Source organism: Sminthopsis crassicaudata, chromosome 4 (genome assembly GCF_048593235.1).
Source record: "Sminthopsis crassicaudata isolate SCR6 chromosome 4, ASM4859323v1, whole genome shotgun sequence".
Classification (NCBI taxonomy): domain Eukaryota; kingdom Metazoa; phylum Chordata; class Mammalia; order Dasyuromorphia; family Dasyuridae; genus Sminthopsis; species Sminthopsis crassicaudata.
In genome coordinates this window covers 169,678,462-169,701,691 of record NC_133620.1, presented here as the reverse complement: position 1 = coordinate 169,701,691, position 23,230 = coordinate 169,678,462, and the positions used below count along the sequence as shown (strand labels likewise).

The 23,230-nt window shown below is 31.7% G+C and overlaps 1 protein-coding gene across 1 annotated transcript in view; it reads left to right on the top strand.

Annotated features, from left to right (window-relative positions):
• Positions 1 to 23,230, top strand: part of LAMA2 (laminin subunit alpha 2) — a 784,999-nt gene that overhangs the window by 330,671 nt on the left and 431,098 nt on the right. The window lies entirely within an intron of this gene.

The following is a 23,230-nucleotide window of genomic DNA, read 5'->3' as shown; positions in this document are numbered from 1 at the left end:
ATCAGTATATCATAATTATGGATGAGTTTTTGAGCAAACAAGAAAAAATCAGAGGAAGGAAGGTAAATGGGAATAATTTAGAATGATTCATATTTTTAAACAAGATTAAAGTTTAAGTCCCACTATTTGTGAGAATTCCTAAAAAGTTTCTATAAATCATAAAGGGAGTTAAGATTGATTCTTTTTTCTGAAGCTTCTGGATAGTCAAAAAGAAACTAATTTTAGGTGACTAAAACAATGGAAAAGTACATGGTAGGCATAATAATTTGTAACTAATACATGAGAAATTAAATCATTGTTAAAGACATTTACGGCTAGAAAAGGAGATAATCTGGTCTTACAATAGGAATGATGAATAATACTTTTGCAGTATGAGGGTTTCAGAAGTACTTACAAAATTTTAAAAATGTATAGGGAGACTTCCAATGTATTGGGTGGATCCTTGGAGCAATATTTATGGAAAGATTTGAATATAAATTATATAGAATGAGAAGTTATAGAGTTATTAAAACCAATATTGTAGATACCAAATTGGTAGATTGGTAGCACATCTATTAAATTAATGTTAATTCTTGCTCCTTCCACCATGTTACAGTGTTTTAGAAAATAAAATTTACTTTTATCTATCACCATATTCCTAGTAGCTAGACCATATATTTGTTAACTTGAATATGTATATACTTGTACGATTTCAATATCCTATCTGAATTCTTAGATTTTCATGTCATAACCACTTCCTCAAGCAGTACAGTGAGCATTCTGGTGGAAGAGTGCAAATGTGGTAGATACCTCTGGAGGCACTGATATAAATAAGTTTTTATAGAAACATCAATAGATCTGTTCCATTTCAGTGCTCTTTGTCCTCCCTATCTCATCAGTAAATGTTCTTGAGATGTTAAGTTTAAGTTTTCAAGTTCTTTACAGAGAACACAAAATTGGCACCATGTCTATTGATTTTTTTTAATCCATTGGGCACTGAAATTTATGTTGACGCAAGATATTTTCCTTACATATGTTAAAATACACTATTTTGACAAATGATACCGTGGAGATGACTTTGTTCTCTAATCTAATGAATAATAAAAAGAAGCAAAGTGCAACATAAGAGAATATACTCACTGAATATTTTTTTGGTGTCACAAAGTATGTCTTACACAGAATACAGAATCATAAAACTAAAATAATTCTCCCATTTTCCACAAATATTGTATTGATTTTATTGAACTCTGTCATACTTCCTAGTAATATATACTATGATATATGAATGTGAAATATGAATTTGTTCTACCATTAGAGAAAAAACAAAGTAGATTAAAATATAAGTATTGCACAAACTATGTATGAAATGCTTCAAGTTATATCTGAATGCACATATATATGTATAATATTACTCTGCATATAAAGATAGACTGGGCCAAGAATTGAGCAAGAAAAATAAATTGGGCTGAATTATATTTGGGAAATTGTGTAGTGTTTTATACTATGAAATTTTTTTTATTTACACCCCCTATTTCTGTAATGATGCTGTTGTATATTACTGATAATCATAGAACATCAGATCCTTAAAAAATCAGAAAGATAATGAAGCATTAGACAATAGGAGAGACATATGTGGTGTAGTGAAGAAGGTTGCAACTATGCTATCATTGATGAATACTTGCATTTGAAAAGATGTTATTGGACATATAGTCTGATAAAATATTCAGAATTCAAAGCAATTAATATGTTAGTACCCTAGAAAATTAACAGAACCAGGTAAAGGTCTCCAATATTTTGAATGACTCCTTGATAGACACAAACAAGAAATAGGTACAATAGGAAGTCATGAATATAATCTGCAACATCAGGAGTTTTCATTCTGATAAAATGATCCATCAATTAAAATGTCAAAGTGAAATGATATTAAAAAGAATGGAACCTTTAAATATTCTTAAGACCACTACTTCTGTCTAAGGTTGAAATTCTGGCATGGATTCAGGCAGACTGATCTTCCTGAGTTCAAATCTGACCTTAGACATGTACTAGCTTCTCTCAACCTCAATATCCTCATGAGTAAAATGGGGATAATAATTGAACCTATCTTTGTTGTGAAGATAAAATGGAATCATATTTGTAAAGTACTTCATAAACTGTAAAACATTCTATAAATGCTACTATTATTATGTCTGATTTTTATAGAATAACTGTCATGGTTAAAAATAATGGGGCTGGAATAGGTACAGAAATTTGACCTAGTCAAAGGAGAGAAAGGAAGAGAGAAGTATTATTTACTTACCATTATATGCAAGCTGAATTCTGCTAAGCACTGAGTATTAAAAATTCTGGCCACTAAGGCAGTCCCTTATGATGAAAGAGCTTACATTATAATGGAAAAAGACAATACATAAAAAGAAGCTGGGAATCAGGTATGACTCCCAGAAAGGAAATCACCTTTAATGATATCAAGCTTCAGGGCAGAGATTTTTTCCAGGTAAGAAGTCTGATGACATCGAGAAGTAGATAGACAGACAGAGTCAGAGAAAGACAGAGGGACAGAGACAAAGTTATGCTAGAAGTAAAGTGAGTATAGTTAAAATCCCAAAGCATATTTGGGTGGCTATATTTTATACCTATGTGTAAATGACCTGCTAGAAGAACTACTTCATCAACATCCCCCATTTCAAAACAGGCCTTTTTTGCTCTATTCCATACCAGGAATAGAGTTTATATTAGAACTTTCCAGTTCTAAACTCAGAGAATTAAGATTTCTTTTTCTTTTCTTTTCTTTTCTTTTTTTTCAAAATTTGTTGCAGCTGTGTGCCTTATGAACCAGAAAACAGGTGTGCTAAGCAGTAGTGATTATACTTAGCATTTATGGAATAAAGGAAAGAAAGACCGAAGAATGACATTTTTCAGGCCTATGTTATCTAGGGAATTTTTGGCAAAAGCATATATAGCAGAAAGGAAATATTCTGTCACACTGACTTCATCTTTCTAACTATTACAATAGTGTGTTAATGTATAAAAAATTTATGGAGTTATTTTTTTTTATTTTCTTGCAAAGGATATTTATGGAGGCAGAATATCTGATTTTCCAGATTCTTTACTTTATAGCTAGATGATTTAGATATTTCTTAATTTTAGTTTCCTCATCTGTAAAAGTTATATAATTGCAGCAACTATTTAAATAGGCAGTAAGAAGAACCTCATTGTATTTGTATATGTAGTACCTAATAGTATCTGGCAAGTAGTGAGCATTAAATGTTTATTGATTGATAGTAGTATAAATCTATTACTATTAGTTCACAGAAATGTGGATCTGAATCAATGAAAAACCTTATAGAGTTTTTTTCTTGAAAAAAAGCCATTTTATTATTTTCACATAGGTATGGACATTCAACTACTGAATTAGAAAGAGAAGCATTCATTTCATATTAGATCTGCTATAAATAACTAGGTCAGGCTCATCTTTAAATAACTTAGTACTCAAATAGAGCTATGACTTTATTTTTTGAGAAGAGTTCTCTCAGATGATGCAAAATAAAATCCTTCCATGTCTGGTCATTCTGTGGCATTCTCATTGATGACTTCACTCAGCCATTCTGGAGTCAAGAAGCAGAAACCAAAGAATGCTTTGACTTGAGATTCTAGGCAGCTGATTCAAGTTCCTGCTCTTCCCTCACTGTCTGACACTCTGTAGGCTTGACTGTTGATATAGGGAGTGAAGGCTAAGTTTAAATTATTTTGATGAGGGATTTCAGAACAAACTGGTATGCAATGCCAATTACATAAGTCAGGCATAAAATATAAATATGTCCAGAGATAAGACAGAATGTTGGAGATTATTTTATGTCTAGTTTAATGATTACTGGCACCATACTAACTCCATAAAGAAAAGGACCCTAGATTTTTCATCCTGGATCTCTTACCCTGGCCTATTTCCTTATATTTCAAACTTGGTGTACTTTGGATATCTTCTAGATATAAATCTATGAATAACCCCAATATTTTTGCATCTTTAATCCTAAACAGAACTCATTAGCCTCCTTTTGAATGTTATTAGTTCTGACTTTGAGGATAGCCATTGGTCTTCCAATATTGTGTTGCTGATCTGAGAGAATCTTAATTTCACTTTCTTTCACATCTCCTTGTCTGGGTTCTCTCAAGCACCGTGAATTCTATTAAGTTTAAGCTTATTAAACCCCACCTATGAGTAGCAATATATTATCTAGCTATGACCTTGGACAAGTCTCATTCTCTTAGAGCTACATTTCTTCTATGACATGAGGGGATTAAATCCCTAAGGTCTCTTCTAATTCTATGGTTTTATGATTCTACCTCATTTCCTGATTTATGCCCCATTAACTTTATTGCAGTTTATTACAGTGAGACTAAAAGTTGGCTTTAGAGCTCAAACTTGAATATATCATGTAGTGAAAAAAAGAAGTGAGTGATGCCCCGCCCATGTAGTGAAGCTCCACATTTTGCCAGGCTCCTGTCCTTGTATGGTTCAAAGATATTTCTAGCTTCTTCTCCAAGGGAGACTTTTGCTAGAAAATGAAGCAGGAGATTAAAATTGAAGCAGGTAGCCAGCTAGATATGTATTTAACTGCTCTTTTAAATATTGTTTGTCTAGGGGATATGTTCAGGTTCCTTCAAATTTTTGATCACTTTGTCATTTCTGGCAGAAGGAGAACCCTTAAGGACTATATCTAAGATTTGACCAATTTTCTATCCAAAACCAGCTTCACATAGCAAAAGCAAAGAAATTCATTTATTTATTTGTTTTGATGAGGCACTTGGGGTTAAGTGACTTGTCCAGGTTCACACAGCTAGAAAGTATTAAATATTTGATATCATATTTGAACTCAGGTCCTCCTGACTTCAGGACTGGTGCTTTATCCACTGCACCACCTAACTGCCCCCAAACTCATTTATTAAAATCATAGTCAAACTAGAAATTATGAAGGTAAAAATAAAAGAATATATGCCCTATAATATAGAATAAAGGAGCTGTCTCAATAGTTACAGAATAATTCAGCTCAACTAAGAGTGTCCAATCTTATCCAAATCAAACTTTTCAAAATCTCCAGAGTAGTGAGAGAGCATGAAGACATGCTATTTAGCAAAGATTTAATACTCTTCTCATGCCTTCCAAGTATCTTTTCCCTTTAGCAACCTAAAGTGGGATTAAGTTTTCCCATTTTTCTCTCTTGAAGGTCTAAGGCAGGAGCATATGAATGATGAGTCTTCAAAGGGAGATGGCTGAGAACTGAAGTCCTTACTTTTGCCTAACCTGTTATACCCCTCATATAGGGCACAACTTTGCTCTTCACCAATACAGAGAGTCCCTAAAATTAGTTTTTTTTTTGAAGTCTAATATTGCTTTCTTAATATAGATAAATTATTTTTTCTAGAATACCAGTAGGAACAAGTAGGATCAAAATGAATATTTATTTCTTAAAATTAACATATACATAGCAAATCCCCTATTTTTAAAATCTTAAAAAGTTTAGGAAAATTGGATTTTAAATATAAACATTTAATAATTTTTACACTCATTTGTTTCTTGAAATTGAATTTATATTCAGAACCCCAGAGAAAAAGCAATATTTGAGGCAATGAGCATTAAGAAAGCATATAATTATTGCTTATTGAAGTTATTTTTGTTTTCTCAGCCTTCTTGTTAACCAACTGAGAATTTTTACCTCCTGGTGAGACAGGTTTAAAGTCAAGCATCTTGCTAACACTAATAAACAAATGAAAGTTTAACTCAAGACTGGGCCTAAGAGAATAGAACATAATGATTGGGTAGCATTATATGTACTGAAACTTGCTGACCCATATTTTTCCCAATAAGGAATAGGTATAGACTGCAGTCTGTCTTCAAATTGTCAATATGAGATTATCATTATTTCGAAAAACACTAAGCCAAACCACTAAAGTTGTGTTTATGAGTGTGTGTGTGTGTGTGTGTGTATGTGTGTGTGTGTTTGCTGTTCCCTAGTTACTAATGAAAATCTACCGATGTGAACAGAGAATATGAAAATAAGTCAGTCAACAAGCAAACAAAAACCCAGTCCCTTCTCCAATTGAAGAAGTTCACATCTAATGGGAGAGATAACATATAAACATCTACATACAGGATATCTATCTATCCTAAATGTATATATGTGTGTGTATGACAAATTGTAGGTAATCTCAATGAGATTACTTTTATCTTCTCTTTTCCTCCTCTTCTTTCTCTCTTCTCTCACCTATTACCCTAATTATATTCCTATCCAGTGCCCCAGAGCAGATGATTTTGTCTCCCTATCTGAAACAACTGAATTTACTGGATATATATATCTTCAGGTCTCCTCCTTCATTCCAAAAATCATCAATTTACATAAATAGGGGTATTTCTGCTCTTGACCATTACTCTTTCACTGTGCTCTTGATCACATTCAGGCTTCTTTCTCCCATGACCTTGTTCCATTCTTAATCCTTGCTCTTATGCCCTTTTAATATTTCTCTCTCTATTGATCTCTCCATTTATCTGAAAATTTTTAGGTCTTCCCAATTCTAAAGCAAACATTAAAATAAAATCTACCCTCTCAGACCCTTTTATTGTACCCAGATAGTATCCTTTCTCCAGTTCTAGGCCTGAGTTCTTTTTGAACTCAAAAGCTACATTGATGGTCTCTCTACTTTGACATCCCATTGGCACCTCAAATTCAATATATTTATAACTAAGCATTTTATCGTTCCCTAATAATCTTGCTTCTTTTCTCTATTTCTGCCTGTGGCACTACCATTCATTACTTTCATTTCCTAAATTAAGGATTATCTTTGACTTTTCCCTTGCCCTCACCTCTCATCCATTTAGTTCCATTGTTCTACTGATTTTGCTTCTACAATATATCTTTATCCATTGACCATCCTCCCTATTCATCCCTTTTTCTCCCCTGTCCCTACACTAAAAGTATAGATTCTTTACTTACATGTCTGGACTCTTACAATATTCTCATAATAGGATTTCTTACATCTATATTTTCTCCCTTCCTATTTAGGTGGTGTAGTGGATAAAATGTTGAATTTCAGGTTAGAAAGACCCAAATTTTGATCATACCCAAAGTGTTGCAGTGTATAATCTTTAGTGAATCAAATTCTTTCAACTTCAGTTTCTCTATCTATAAAATAAGTTCAATATAAGTACCTATTTAAACTGTCTTTTGTTTTTATTTATTTTTATTGAATTTTAACATGCTATATTTTATCTAATATTTTAACTTATTTCAATCCCTTTTTTCTTTTTGGATCCTAGCAATGCTGTTCAGGATTTTAGATTTCTCTCTAAGCTTTGTATTGTTTACAGATTTTAAAAATAAATGTTACTTACGCTTTTATCCATGTAATTGACAAAAAATATTAAAACAGAGCCAATCAAAAAACCTTGTTATACTCTTTTACTTTCCTACCATAGTGCTGACTTTCATCAAGTTAACATTAAGCCATTAACACTTTGAATGCAGCCTTTCAGCCATTTCTAAATCAAAATGCTGTTACTTAGCCCTCATCTAACTTTTCTTCAAAAACAGTGTAAAAGAGTTCTTCATATGTCCTTCTAAATTACAATTAAATTATATTTATTCACCAGATATGCCAATATAATGATCACATTTTTCCTAAATTTACTTAAACAGATTAAAAAAATAAAATCAGAAAAGGAATACAAAACAAAAAAGAACATTGTCATGTGTGCAACAAGAAATCAAGAAGGATTCAAAATTTATGGCAACAAAATACACACACACACACAGAAGGGATTATATTCATGAATGTCCATCTTTTCTTTACTTCCTTATAAACTGTTCTTTTGTTCTCTACTGAGAACCTTTTTTACTTTATTCTTTTCCCCACTTTCATCCCTCCCAACACCCCCAAGCAGTGTATAGTTAAAAAGTATAGAGAGAACTAGATATATACATACACATACATACGTACACATACCCCCACACATAAACTAATATACATACATATATATATATATATATATATATATATATATATATATATATATATATATATATATATATATATATGTATGTATGTATTTCCTATCCCTGCTGACCCTCTGGTTTAATTCTGCTCTTAACTTGCCTTGCTATTACTTAACTCTACACCCATGAATTCCTCGCTTGTCTTCTCTCAAATGTTGTTTCCCTGTTGGCCCATCCCTCCTTTATTTCTTTAAAGATTTTGGAGGGTACTATACCTTTGATAATATATATGTAATGTTGTCTATTTAAACTATTCTCAATGTGAATAGGTTTTCAGAACTTTGAGCTCTCTTACCCCCTCTAATGTCGCTGTGTTTCTTCCTCGGCACCTCATTTATATGGCATAATTACAACTTTTATCTTAGCACTGCCCCAATTTTCTTTTGAAATTTCATATTGCTGATGTCAATCTTAAATGTATAATTTTCCCATGTAAAAAATAAATTTATCCATTTTGAATTCCATATACATATATAATATGTATATATTTTTCCTAATAAATTTCTTTATTTCTAATACACATTACTTTATGAATCATCTTGGGAGAGAAAAAACAAAGGGGAAAAATCATAGGAGAGAAAAAAAACAGAAAAAAATAAGTGAATATACCATGTGTTGATTTACATTCAGTCCCCTTACTTCTTTCTCTGGGTGCATGGCATTTTCTATCCAAAGTCTATTGGAATTGCTTTGGATCACAGAATCACTGAGAAGATCAATCTTTCATAGTTGATCATTGTACATTCTTGCTGTTATTGTATACAATGTACTCATGGTTCTGCTTGTTTCATTCAGCATCAGTTCATATAAATCTTTCCAAGCCTTTCTAAAATCAACTTGTTTATAAGTTTTTATAGAACAATAATATTATATTACCTCCATATACCAGAACTTGTTCAGCTAATTCCCAATTGATGGGCATCTATTCATTTTCCAATTCTTTGCTACCACAAAAAGAGCTGCTACAAACAGTTTTACACACGTGCACATCCCCTTTAATATTTCCTTGGTACACAGACCCAGTAATGGCACTGCTGGGTCAAATGATTTGCACAATTTTATAACTCTTTGGGCATAGTTACAGACTGCTCTCCAGAATGGTTGGATTATTGTATAGTTCCACCAACAGTGCATTACTGTCTTAATTTTCCCACTTCCCTTCCAAAATTTATCATTATCTTTTCCTGTCATTTTAATCAATCTGAGGGGTATGACGTAGCACTTCAGAGATGTTTTAATTTGCATTTCTTTAGTCAATAGTGATTTAGCATTTTTTTTCATTTAATGATAGATGGGCTTAATTTTGTCATTTGAAAATTCTGTTCATATCTTTTGACCATTTATCAATTGGTAAATGACCTGTCCTCTTATAAATGTGACACAGTTTTTTTTTATATATTTTAGAAATGAGACCATTATCAGAAACATTGGCTGTAAAAAGATTTTTCCCCAGATTTTTACTTCCCTTTTAATCTTGTTTCTTTGAGTTTTGTTTGTGCAAAATCTTTTTTAATTTAATGTAATCTAAGTTGTCCATTTTGCCTTTCATGGTGTTCTTTAGTTTTTCTTAGGTCATAAATCCCTGCCATCTCCAAAGATCTCATAGGTGAATAATCTCTTGCTCTCCTAATTTGTTCATAGTATCAGACTTTATGCTGCAATCAAGTATTCATTTTGACTTTATTCTGGCATGGTGTGTGAGATATATATTCTAAATTTCTGACATACTATTATCCAGTTTCCCCAGCAATTTTTATCAAATAGTGAGTTCTTATTCTAGAAACAGGAGTTTGGGATTTGTTAAATATTAGATTACTATAGGTCTTGATTATTGTGTCATATCTATCTAATTTTTTCCACTGATCCACTCCTCTATTTCTTAACCAGTATCAAATAGTTTTGATGACTGTTGCTTTAGAATATAGTTTTAGGTTTGGTGCTTGTTAAGCTACCATTCTTTGTATTTTTTCATTAATTCCACTCATATTCTTGACTTTTTGTTCTTGCAGATGAATTTTGTTATTTTTTTCTACTTCTATAAAATATTTTTTGGCAGTTTGATTGTTATGGCACTGAAAATAGTCAATTTAGGCAAAATTGTCATTGTTATATTTGCTCAGCCTAGCTATGAGCAATTGAGATTTTCCCTATTGTTTAGACCTGACTTTATTTGTGTGAGAAAGTGTTTTTTTTTAAATTTTACTCATATAGTTCTTGGGTTTGTCTTGGCAGCTAGACTCCCAAGTATTTTATTTTGTCTATATTAATTTGAAATGGAATTCCTCTTCTATTTCTTTCTGATGTGCTTTGTCAGTAATATATAGAAATGCTAATGATTTTTGTGGGTTAATTTTACATTCTGCAACTTTGCTAAAGCTGTGAATTGTTTTGAGTAGATTTTTGGATGATTTTCACTCTACAAAGAGTGAAATTTTTATTTCCTCATTGCCTATTCTAAGTCCTTTAATATGTTTTTCTTTTCTTTTAGCTAAAGCCAACATTTCTAGTGCAATATTAAATAACAGTGGTGATAGTGAACATCCTTGTTTCACCCCAGTCTTATTGAAAATGTGTCCAGCTTCTCTCCATTACAAATAATGCTTGCTGTTGGTTTTAGATGGATACTTTTATTACTTTAAGAAAAGCTCCCTTTATCTATATGTTCACTAATGTTCTTAATAGGAATGGGTGCTGTATTTTATCAAGAACTTTTTCTGCATCTATTGAGATTATCACATGATTTCTATTGGTTTTGTTATTGATAGGGCTGATCATGGTAATACCTTTTTCTGATATTAAACCAGCCCTGCATTCCTGGTATAATTTCCACTTGATCATAGTGTATTGTCCTGCTGATAAATTGCTGTAATCTCTTTGCTAATATTTTATTTAAAAATTTTGCATCATTTTTGCATTCATTAGGGAGATTTGTCTGTCATTTTCTTTCTCTGTTTTGGCTCTTTCTGGTTTAGGTATCAGTGCCATATTTGTGTCATAGAAGGAATTTGACAGTATTTCTTTTTTATCTATTTTTCCAAATAGTTTTCCTAGTACTAGAATTAATTATGCTTTATATGTTTGGTAGAATTAACTTGTGAATCCATCTGGCCCTGGAGATTTTTTTCTTAGGGAATTCATTAATGGCTTCATCAAAGTCTTCTTCTGAAATGGGAATATTTAAGTATTTTTTTTCCTATTCTGTTAATCTAGGCAATTTATACATTTGTAAATATTCCTTCATTTTGGTTAGATTGTCAGACTTGCTGCTACACAATTGAGCAAAATAGATCTTTAATTGCTTTAATTTTGTTTTCATTGGTGATAAGTTCACCCTATTCGTGTTTAATGTTGGTGATTTGTTTTTTTTTTTCTTTCTTTTTTGCTAATTAAATTAACAAAAATTTACCTATTTCATTTATTTTTCATAAAACTAATGCTTACTTTTATTTATTAGTTCAATAGTTTTCATAGTTTCAACTTTATTAATCTTTTTTTGAGTTTCAAAATTTCTGATTTGGTTTTTAATTTGGGGTTTTAAAATTTGATCATTTTCTAGCTTCTTTACTTGCATGCCTAATTCATTGATCTCTATTTTATTCATGTAGCTATTTAGAGATACAAATTTTCTCTTTAGAACTATTTTGGCTGCATCCCATAGGCTTTAATATGTTGTCTCTTAATTGTCATTCTCTTGGATAAAATTGGGGATTGTTTCTGCAATTTATTGGTTGACCCACTCATTATTTTAGAATTAGATTATTTAATTTCTAATTGGTTTTTAGTCTATCTTTCCCTAGCCCTTTGTAAGCAGTGTATATCAATTTACATTCAAGGTTTTAAGAGCATGTATATTGTAGAAAGGGGCAAGGGTCTGGTTTTTGATTATCCAGTCATTATTAAAATATACTCTTGAGTTTCCTTTAACAGTAGTAATAGGCCACACAGGACCATTGATTAATCAATTGATTAAGTAGTCCTGTGCAGTCCATTACAGTGCTAAGGAAATCTCAAGAGTATCTATTTATAATGGTAAGTCCTATGTTAAGTAGAGTTGGGCCTTATTTTTTACAATAGCCATGTTTCTAAAAAGTTAAATGCATTTTTTTTAGAGAAGGGTAAATGGAATTATTTAAAATGCATTGGGGATAGTAAATGAAATAATACTTTAAATTCAGTAGGTGAGCCTATTATTAAAGTTTTTTTAATGAAAATCCCCTGTATAAAATGAATGATAACTTACACATACAATATTTGTGATTTTTACCTAGTAAAATATCCCCCACTGGTATTTGATTTCCCTATTTGTAAAATGATGATATTGTGCCAGATGTTCTCTACAATCTCTTCTAGGTTCTAAATTTGTGATCTCTAATTTTTTTTTCTGTATTCATTTGGATTTTCATTTATCCCATTTACTTGAGTCAAAGAGCTTTTTCAATATTGTTCACTTGGTGGTGATCTCTTTTGACAGTATAAAATTTCAAGTAACAGTACCAGATTCCATATAAGCCCAGTGAGTTGAGTCCTCATATAATTCCCCCTCTGTATACTAAGGACAACCTAATTGGTTATGAGGCTTTTCTCAAATACTAGAGACTCGAACCAGATTCCACTGTGTTCTCCTCAGGCCCAGCCATTAATAATGAGTACTTAAGTATAATTTAACTAATTATTGACAGTTTTCACAAAGGGATATTTACTTAGTAAACAATGCTAAAACAAAAGTATAAAACTCTCCCTGGAGGGAGAGAGCTCAGTTATTTACAAAGTATCTTCTACAAATAGGTTCCCTTCCTAAGGCTGATGGACACATTTAATTCCTTATTTTTATGACACAATTATCTTGGGGAAATCCATTTTTGATCTAGGTCACTGTTGCTTTTCTAAATTTTTAGCATACTAAGTGTGTCTGTCTACAGACTACAACTCACAAGGTTCTGGTGGTTCTCCCAATATTTTTAAGCTAACAAAGTCATAGCCTTATCCAATCCATTTCCAACATTGCCTTACATAAAGCATTTAAGAGTAGATGCTTTAGGCTCAGAAACAATAGGGCCATATGTTTGTGACTTCCTGTTGATCCATATGGAGAGATTATGTTGCCAGCACTAGCTCTGTATCCCACCCCAGAGTTTTTTCTTCTTTATTTGGATGGAACCAAGTGGGAAAGAGAAATGAGTTGGTCCTATGTTGTTGCTATTGTTGATGTTGTTGCTTTTTGATACACACCTAAAATGGTTTTAAGGGTAACCAAAAAAGCAAGCAATCAGCCTAGAAATAGAATATCTTTTCATGCTCTGAACTCTGGGAGTAAACTCTTTCCATTATATCTGTCTAAAAGCAAGTTTACCCAGTCTCTCTGAGTAAATGGACTTTGAGCATGGCGGGCAGAACACTGAGCATGCTTGAAAGGTGAGTTTTTCATTAGTCATTCCCTTATCTCCATTATAATAACCGGTTTTCCTCTTTCTTTGAGTGTCAGTTTCTTCCCTAAGTAAATAACCCCTAAGGTCACTTCTAGTTCTCAATATTTTATTATATATATGAAGTGATACAGAATCTACAAACCAATTTCCCATGTGGCCAGGAGTTTTTTTTTAAATCTAATTCATTAGATATAACAACTATCCCTTCAGAAAAATGGCCAGTTTTCCCACGGTTGAAATGTGAAAAGAACTGCTGGTTTGCAGCTTTTTCAGCTCTATCCACTCATAGGGATAAACAACACCATTAGCAACAGTAACTTTCACTATAAAGGACAAGAATATAGATGTTTTATTTTTCTATTATACCAGGGATAAGATGATTGCATATTTCTCATAACACATTTTGACAGTGGTGCATTTTTTTAATGCCAGTATTTATGCTCTTCAATAAAAGCTGAAACTTAAAGTGGTTTCTGAATTGAGAGCCAGATTTTTAGGTTGCCAATGCTGTTACAGTTTAGGATTGTCTAAACATATCAAAAATATGTTTGTGTAACACTTGGTATTTGTGGACTCTTTGTATTGCTTTCATCATACAATATCTGTTATAGTATGAAGTTCAAAAGCAACAGAATAAGACTTGTTTGTTTTTCAAGAGTTTAATTTCTCAACCATTTTAAAGTATCACTTTATCAGTATAACATTGGCTTTATAAAAGTCCAGTAAATCTTCTCTCCATTGGCTACATAAAATATGATGATGAGCTTTGGGCATCTGGCTTCCAACTCATTTTCCAACATTGTGTCCTATTATTGTTATGTTGTTGTTGAGCTGTTTTTCAATTGTGTCTGACTCTTTGTGACCCATTTAGGGTTTTCTTAACAAAGATTCTGAGGTGGTTTGGTATTTACTTCTCCAGCTTATTTTACAGATGAGGAAATTGAGGCAAACAGGGTTAAACTGCCCAATGTCCCCCAGCTAATAAGTATCTATGGCAAGATTTGAACTCAGAAAGATACACACAGCTACCTCAAAGAAAGCTAATATTTCTCATCCTTGGAGCTTCCCATCTGATTGAATATTTATTTTCATATCCATTATTGTGTTGCTTTAGTCATATCTGATGCTTCATGACTACATTTAGAGTTATCTTGGATAAAATACTGGAGTGGTTTGCATTTCCTTTTCTTGAACATTTTATGTATGAAGAAACTGACTCAGAGTTAAGTGACTTGCCCAGGGTCACACAGCTATTAAGTTTTTGAGCTCATGAAGAGGAGTCTTCTTAATTTCTAACTCCACCAATTCACTCCTTAGCAGCATGTTGTTATGTGTATGTAATTAAAACCTCATCTCAATGAATAACTAATTATAACTCCATGTTGACATAATATTTTGAAGAGTACATAATACTTTATATATGTGCTTTCATTTGAGTCTTTATAGTATCTGAGACCAACTACTTGATGAGAGTCTGCATTTAAGGTAAGGAAATCATGACTTGGAAAAATTATATCTATGATCACCCAATTCGTAAGTTCAGAAGCAAATTTAAAAAAAATTAATAATAGCTTTTTATTTTCAAAACACATGCAAAGATAGTTTTCAACATTCATCCTTGCAAAATCTTGTGTTCCAAATTTTTCTTCCTCCTTTCCCAAACCCTCTCCTCTAGACAAGAAGTAATACAATATAGATTAAACATGTACATTTCTTCTAAACATATTTTCATGTTTTTTATGCTGCGCAAAAAACAAAATCAGATCAAAAAGGAAAAAAATGAGAGAGAAAAAGCAAGAAACAACAACAAAAAAGGTGAAAATACTGTTGTGATCAACATTCAGATCCCATAGTCCTCTTTCTTGATGATGGCTCTCTATCACACATTTATTAGAATAAGCCTGAATTACATCATGTTGGAAAACAGCTAAACCCATCACAATTGATCACCACATAATCTTCTTGTTGCTGTATATAATGTTCTCTTGCTTCTACTTACTTCACTTAGCATCAGTTTGTTCAAGTCTCTACAGGCATTTCTGAAATCATCCTGGTGATTGTTTCTTGTAGAACAATATTTTGTAGCATTCATATATCATAACTTATTCAGCAATTCCCCAATTGATGGGTTTTCAGTTCCTTGTCATTACAAAAAGGGTGCTTACAAACATCTTTGAATATGTGGATCTTTTTCCCTTTGGAGACAGACCAGTAGAGACACTGCTAGATCAAATAGTATGCATAGTGTGATTGATAGTCCTTTGAGCATAGTTCAACATTGCTCTCCTCAAGGTTTGGCTCAGTTCTCAACACCACCAACAAAGTATTAGTGTCCCAGTTTTCCCACATCCCTTCCAACATGTATCATTATCTTTTCCTGTCATCTTAGCCAATCAGAGAGGTGTGAAATGATGCTTTAGAGTTGTCTTAATTTTCATTTTTCCAATCAATCATAAATTAGAGCATTTTCCCATATGACTAGAAATGGCTTTAATTTCCTCATATGAAAAATTGTTTGTATCTTTTGACCATTTATCAATTGCAGAATGGCTTGTGTTTTTATAAGTTTGAGTTAATTCTCTACATATTTTAGAAATGAATGTCCATGGATGTAAAAATTTTCCCCCAGTTTTCTAGTTCCCTTCTAATTTTGGTTACATTAGTTTTATTAATATAATTTTTAAATTTAATATAATAAAAATTATCCATTTTGCATTTCATAATGTTCTGTATTTCTTCTTTGCCATAAATTCTTTCCTTCTCCACAGATCTGAAAAATAGACTATCACTTATCTTAATTTGTTTGTAGTGTCACCTTTTATGTCTAAATCATGATGCCATTTCAAACTTATCTTGGTGTAGGCTATGAGAGGTAGGTCTATACTGAGTTTCTGACATATTATTTTCCATTTTTCCACAAAAATTGTTTGTGAAATAGTGAATTCTTATCCCAGAAACTGATATTTAGGGGATTATCGAATAATAGATTATTATAGCCATTGATTATTGTACCTTGTGAACCTAATCTTCATAGCCAGTACTAAATGTTTTAATGACTGTTGCTTTATAATATAGTTTTAATTCTTTAATTCTGGTATAACTAAATCATCTTTATTTGCATTTTTTTCATTAATTCCCTTGAAATTCTTGATCTTTTGTTCTTTTAGATGAATTCTGTTATTAGTTTTTCTAACTCTGAAAAGTAATTTCTTAGCAAATTGTTTGCCATCACACTGAATAAATAGATTAATTTAGGTAGTAGTGTCATTTTTATTATATTAGCTTAGCCTACACACAAGCACTTAATATTTTTCCAGTTGTTTAGATCTGACTTTATTTGTGAGGACACTATTTTGTAATTGTGTTCATAGGATTCCTAACTTTCTCTTGGCAGGTATAAATAAAATATTTTATATTATCTACAGTTATTTTAAATGGATTTTTTTTGTATCTCTTGTTGCTGGTCTTTGTTGGCACCATATAGAAATGCTGATGATTTATGTGGATTTATTTTGTATCCTATGACTTTGCTAAAGTTGTTAATTTTTCTACTAGCTTTTTAGTTAATTTTCTAGGATTCTCCAAGTATACCATCATACTATCTGCAGACAGTGATAATTTTGTTTCCTCATTACCTAATCTAATCTTTCACTTTTTTTCTCTCATTGCTAAAAGTAGCATTTCTAATACAATATTAGTAGTAATGATAATAGAGGGCAACCTTGTTTCATCCTGATCTTACTGGGAATGTTTTTTGGTTTATTCCCATTTCATATGCTTGCTTTCATATGCTCTTAGATAGACGTTATTGATCAATTTTAGGAAAACTCTTTATTCCTATGTTCTCCAATATTTTTAATAGGAATAGGTGTTATATTTTGTCCAATGCTTTTTGTACATCTGTTAATATAGTCCTATGATTTCTATTAATTTGACTATTAATTGATCAAACATGCTAATAGTTTTTCTAATATTGAACTAGCCTTAGCTTCCTGGTATAAATCCCATTTGGTCATGGTGCTTTATCCTGGTGATAACTTGATGTATTTTCTTTGCTAATACTTTATTTAATATTTTTGCATCAATATCCATTAGGGAAATAGGTCTATAATTTTTTTCTCTGTTTTAACCCTACTTGGTTTAGGTATCAATAACATTTCTATGTCATAAAAGGATTTTGGTAGGACTCATTTCCCTATTTTTCCAAAATTGTTTCCAAATTGGAATTAATCATTCTTTAAATGTTTGTTAGATTTCGCTTGCAAATCCATCTGGCTCTAGAGATTTTTTTCTTAGGGAGTTCATTAGTAGTTTGCTCAACTTTTTTTTCTAAAATGGGACTACTTGAGTAATTTATTTCTTCCTCTGTTAATCTTGACAATCTATATTTTTGTAAGTATTCATACATTTCACTTAGATTACCAGATCTATTGGCAAATAGTTGAGCAAAATAATTCCTAATTATTACTTTAATTTTTCTCTTCATTGGTGGCAAATTCACCCTTTTCTAGAGGTGAATTTTGAACCATATCACAAAATTATACCTTTTAAATCTGGAATGGATCTTCAAAATTTCCTACTATGACCCTTTTTATTTTACAGATGAGGAAACTGAGCCTGATAGAGCTTAAAGTGATCAGTCCAAGGTCAAATTAATAAGTGACAAGATTTGAACCCAAGTCTTCTGACTGTAAATCCACTGTGCTACATTACTTCCCATGATTCTCCTTGCCTAACATTTTGCTCACATTTACTTTCATTTGTGTTGATCTAAAAATCAATAAGCCTTTTAATGCTAATGAGTATATAAGTTCATAGTACACTCTTATCAGAGCACTGAACATTAAAATACTTTTTTGCCTTCTAAAAATGTTTTAATTCAAATGAACACAAATGTCTTGCTTCTTAGTAGTCTATGTTTTTAGTACCTGAGACACTAAGTGTAGTGTGACTAATAAATTCAGTGAATGTAACCACATGCATTCTAATTTGTATCATTTAAAATTATAAATCGTAAAATTTGATCTTTAAAGCATTTAAATAATGTAAATAACATTTTAAAAATGCATATAATAAAAATAAACCTTTGCCATAAAATTTACTTATATAGTAAAAAATTCCATGAGGTTAATGGAAATTTGCAGCGCAAATTCAAATAATGTAACCTAATTATTTGAATAAGGTTTCATTCTATGTCTTTGAAATGAAGTGTTTAGGTCTCATTTTCAAATCTTTTTAAAAACACATATACTTCATTACTTTGAGGATCTGTGATTTTGTCAGTATGGATATCCTCTTCACTGAAGCAGACCATAACCCTTCTGTTGATGTAGTAAACAGTCAGTCATTGAGTTGTCATGACTGAGATTATTCATTACTTTGTGGCTAGTCTTCTGGTGATGAGCCACCTCAAACTTAGCTGAGCCAATCTTTTTATGGATGATAGATATTCAGTCTATCATCTGGTCTGTCCTTGAAGCCTTTCCAGTTTGGCAAAACCTGATAGAATTTGTAATCTGCTGGCATAGCACTTGAGAATTTCTGCCATAATGAGACAGATTTAAGTAGAACTTTTATTGAAACCAGTATTATCATAGTAAAAATTATATCTCCATACACAGTAGACAATTCACATAACAATAATATTACATTCTTATTATTTTAGTTGTAAGTTAGTAGAGGGGAGATTCCTCTAATCATTGGGAGTCTAGGGGATAAGCTTCTTCTCATGTATTTATATGCTTCATGAGATTTAATTATTTGTTCTTCAATCTCCTCTGTAAGATTAAAATTATCCTGTTCAGACAATCCTATTTCCCTCTGATCTTACGTAAGAAAAAAGATATAAAAATATTCCAAAGAACCATAGAGGCAGTTTCAATAGATAGAGATAGATTTCAATAAATAGGAAGTTGGCATAGGTGCAGGTTCTCAATTAGACATAATGACTAAGTAGCCAGAGGTAGGTAATTTGACCTTTCAGTGCCTTAGGCAAATTTAAAATTATAACTGGGAGAACAGATGCCCTGTGCAATGATAAAATAAGTCTGTTACTGGAAGCTCCATTTACAGGTGAAATGATATATCTGTATTGTTTTTTTGTTTTATTTTGTTTTGTTTTGTTTTTTAAAGCAAACCTTAGAGCAACAGTGGTAGATAGAGTTCACTGTTTCTTCAGTGAAAATAACAGGGAATAGATTCATAAACCTCTTATGACCCCATTTTCTTTATGAATATAGAAGCAGTATGAGTAAAAATGAAGAGAATTTGGAATTTTAGCATATATAATCTGTATATATGTATATACACATAAATATGTATGCACATTTCTACATGTACATATATTCATGTATCTCCCAAATGTTTTAGGAATATAATGAAATAATGTCAGAAGACTTTGCTTAAATACAACACTGAAAGACTAAAAATACCATATTTTAAAATAATTATGAGGGAGTAATCCTCATCAGAAAATCATTTTTAGGTTTATATGGGAATCCATGAACCTGAGTGGAAGCATGGCACAGAAGTGTTAAGGAAAGATCAGTGAAGAGAAAAATTTAAAAAAAATGACACTGCCTTGATCAAGTGAAATTGATTTTGGTTTGGCTGTTGGGAGTTGGGCACTTAGCCAACAATTGGTAGTTTTTGTGATTCAGAAACTGAATGAAAAGCTGGGTTTCATGTATGGTGGCTGGTAGTAGTTGAAAGCATAGGCTGGTGTTTGGTCAGATCCAAACTGGAAGGCTCTGAAGTAGTGTATCAACACAGAAGCCTTTTCATTAGTCCCTCAGGCTTTAGACTCTTTTTTTTAAACCATCCCATTCACATCTTCCAAAATAATGCATGGGCAGATCTGAAAAAAATGTTCAGAAAAAAAGTGCTAAAAATTAGGGAATACAGTAATCATTTCCATTTGGTAAGAATAGGTAAAGTCTCATAAAGGAGAGGGTACCTGAGCCTTGTCTTGAAAGTAAAAAAGAATGTAAATGGACAGAGTTGTTCTAAGGATTCTTTTCTAGTTAATCTATGTGAATGCACAAATTAAAGAAAGACAAGGAGGTATTGGGTAATATTTACTGACTAAAATATAGAATAGTTAATCTAGGTCCTAAAGCCAGTCATTCAATGACAGCCTAAAGCATTTCTATTTTATCCTATAGGAAACATGAAATCTGTGAACTTTTTTGGAGAAGGGGAATGATATTTTCATATCTGCTGATCATTTCTATTGGAATAATAATATTCCATAACATTCATATACTGTAACTTATTCGGTCATTTTACAACTGATTCTAGTTTCTTGCCACAACAAAAAGGGCTGCCACAAACATTTTTGCACCTGTGGTCTTCTTTCCCTCCTTTACAATATCTTTGGGATACAAGCCTAATAGAAACACTGCTGGATCAAAAGGTATATACAGTTTGATAGTCCTTTGAGCATAGTTCCAAATTACTTTCCAGAATGGTTGGATCACTTCACAACTCCACCAACAATGTATTAGTGTCCCAGTTTTCCCACGTACCTTCCAACATTCATCATTATCTTTTCCTGCCATCTTAGTTAATCTCAAAGGTATGTAGTGGTACCTCAGAATTGCATTAATTTGCATTTCTCTGATCAATAATAATTTAGAATATCTTTTCACATGACTAGAAATGGTTTCAATTTCTTCATCTGAAAATTGTCTGTTCATATCGTTTGAACACTTTTCAATTGGAGAATGGTTTGAATTCTTACAAATTTGAGTCAGTACTCTATATATTTTAGAAATGAAGCCTTTATCAGATCCCTTGAATGTAAAAATGTTTTCCCAGTTCATTGTTTCACTTCTAATCTTTTATGCATTAGTTTTGTTTATATAAAAACTTTTTAATTTAATATCATCAAAATTATCTTTTTTGTGTTCAGTAATGATTTCCAATTCATTAGTCACAAATTCCTTCTTTCTCCACAGATCTGAGAGGTAAACTACCCTATGTTCTTCTAATTGCTTCTAATACCACAATTTATGTCTAAATCATGAACCCATTTCTACCTTATCTTGGTATATGGTGTTAGGTATGGGTCAATGTCTAGTTTCTGCCAGACTAATTTCTAATTTTCCCAGCAGTTTTTGTCAAATACTGAGTCCTTATCCCAAAAGCTGGGGTCTTTGGGTTTGTCAAATACTAGATTGCTATAGTCATTGACTATTTTGTCCTGTGAACTTAATCTATTCCACTGATCAACAATACTATTTTTTAATCAGTACAAAATGGTCTTGATGACCACTCCTTTGTAATACAGTTTTAGGTCTGGAACAGCTAGGCCTACTTGCAGTTTTTTCATTAATTCCCTTGAAATTGTTGGTCTTTTGTTCTTCCAGTTAAACTTTGTCATAATTTTTTAGAGTCATAAAATAATTTCTTGAGAGTTTGATTGGTATGACACTAAATAAGTAGATTAATTTTGGTAGTGTTGTCATTTTTATTATATTTGTTCGGCTTACCCATGTATTTTAACACTTTATATTTTTTTCCATTTGATTAGATCTGACTTTATTTGTGTGGAAAGTGTTTTGTAGTTGTGATCATATAGTTCCTAACTTTCCCTTGGTGGATAGACTCCCAAATATTTTATTTTATTGACAGTTATTTTTAATGTAATTTCTCTTTCTATCTCTTGCTTCTGTACTTTGGTAGTAATATATACAAATACTGATAATTTCTATGAATTTATTTTGTATCCTGCAACTATGCTAAAGTTGTGAATCGTTTCTAGTAATTCCCTAGAGTTCTCTAAGTATACAATTATATCATCTGAAAAGAGTGATAATTTGGTTTCCTTTTATGTATTCTAATTTCTTTAATCTCTTTTTCTTCTCTTATTGCCAAAGGTAACATTTCTAATACAATATTAAGTGCTAATGATGATAGTAGCAATCTTGTTTTACCCCTGATCTTATTGGGAATGATTCTAACTTGTCCCCATTAACATATATCCAAGTTTATCATATTATCTTATTTCTTCATTAATTGTTTACATGCCTAATTAGGTTAAAACTTGCTTTCAGGGAATTGATATCAATTTTTCTTAGCAAATGCAATATCTATTATGATGTTTTGCATAATAACTCTGTGTGTGTGTGTGTGTGTGTGTGTGTGTGTGTGTGTGTGTGTGTGTAAAACCTAGATGACTCATTGGATAGAGTGCTGAGCCTAAAGTCTAGAACACCTGATTTCAAATCTAACCTCAGAAACTCAATAGCTATATGACCCTGAACAAATCACTTAACTCTATTTACCTTAATCCAGAGAAAGAAATGACAAATCACCTAAGTATCTTTGCCAAGAAAACCCCATGGACATATTGGATATGATATGGTCCATTGATTCACAAAGAGTTGGACACAACTGAATCACTAAAAACAACTACATAACAAATATTCGTTGAATTATAATAATAAATAATAATAATTTGTAATAACAATAATATTGATATTGCAAATACTGTCTCTGACATTTGTAGCTTTGTGACCCTGTTAGCCTGAGTTTGTTCATCTGTAAAATGAGCTGGAGGGGAAAAAATGGCCAAACTACTTCAGTTACCTTGCCAAGAAAATCCCAAACAGCGTCATGAATATTGGATATGTCTGAAAAGATCATACAACAATAACAATAATAGTAACTAAGTTTTCCATAGTACTTTAAGGTTTGCAAAACTTTTCATGAATATCTTACTTTAAACTCATAAATATTTGTAAAGTAGATGCTATTATTATCCCCATTTTACAAATGAAG